A 1,220-nucleotide genomic window follows, 5' to 3' on the forward strand; every position below is an offset into this window, starting at 1 on the left:
AAACAAACCAAACCCAAATCGTAATCGACCTTGATAAAAATCTACCCATAGCAATTCACGACATAATTCTCGTTTCCTTGTGTTCGACCCCTATTACTACATTAATTTGTGTCTAGGGAAATTATCTTTGCATAGGTACGCGATAAACCTATCAAATTTTGGCGCCGTTGCCGGGGAAACGGTTTTATTGCTTTTTGAATTGTCGATTTTTATCTTGTTTTCCTTTGTCTTGGGGAACACTTGTTCCTTGAGACCGTTACTTATCACTTCTCTAGAAATTGTTGTCTTATGCCCAGGTCCTCACGCAAGGGAGAATTGCTTTCACCGGATTCCGATCCCGAGAGAACCTTTAGGAGAAGACGACGGTTTTGGAAGGAAGTGAAAGAAGCCTCTTCTCCCGTACAAGCCGAAAGTGCTAGTAAGTCTTACTTAGACGATCTAGAAGCCCTTGAAGAGGAGGAGGTTTCAAGTTCATCATCTCCACCACCATCACCATCTACTACCAAAAAGATGGTGAAACTTTCCGATCACTCAAAGCCCACCGCGGCCATACTTCCGGCCGGAATCACAACCACTCAAATCATCGCGCCGGACTTCGAGATCAAACCGGCTTTCATTAGCCTTGTGGAGAGGAAGAAATTTGGGGGAAGTCCTTTGGAGGATCCCAATTTGCATGTGCAAAACTTTTGTGACTATTGCTCCATGATCCGGCAAACGGGCGTCACTCAAGCCCAAATAAGGGAAATACTTTTCCCTTTCTCTTTGAAGGACAAGGCCAAGCTTTGGATCAATAGCCTTTACCGCACCGCCACGGGAATCACCAATTGGGAGACTTTGGCTCTTGCTTTTTATCAAAAGTTTTTTCCACCGGAGAAAACTCAAACTTTGAGGAGCCAAATTACCGGATTCCGTCAACAAGCTCTTGAGAGCTTATATGAGGCTTGGTAGAGGTACAAAGAGCTTCAAAGACAATGCCCACATCATGTGCTAGATGATTGGTTTCTAGCAATAACATTCTACAATGGATGTTGTGCCGAGTCCCGAAGGATTCTTGATTCTGCCAACAATGGGCGGTTTGATCAAATTGACACCGACCTTGCTCATGCCACGATCGAATCTATGGCGGTCCATGATGCCCAATATGTCATTTCCCGAGTTGTGCCATCTAAAGGTAAAGAAGAATCCTCCAACAACTCCGTTTTGCTAGCTCAAATTGCTTT

At 44.4% G+C, this 1,220-nt stretch overlaps 1 non-coding gene across 1 annotated transcript; it reads right to left on the reverse strand.

Moving 5' to 3' along the window:
• Positions 1–882: 882 nt before the first annotated feature.
• On the reverse strand, positions 883–989 carry LOC141624870 (small nucleolar RNA R71). The gene has a single exon (XR_012534673.1). It is a non-coding gene; the product is annotated as a small nucleolar RNA R71 (small nucleolar RNA).
• Between the last annotated feature and the right edge of the window lie 231 nt (positions 990–1,220).

Source organism: Silene latifolia, chromosome X, assembly GCF_048544455.1.
Source record: "Silene latifolia isolate original U9 population chromosome X, ASM4854445v1, whole genome shotgun sequence".
NCBI classification, from domain to species: Eukaryota; Viridiplantae; Streptophyta; class Magnoliopsida; order Caryophyllales; family Caryophyllaceae; genus Silene; species Silene latifolia.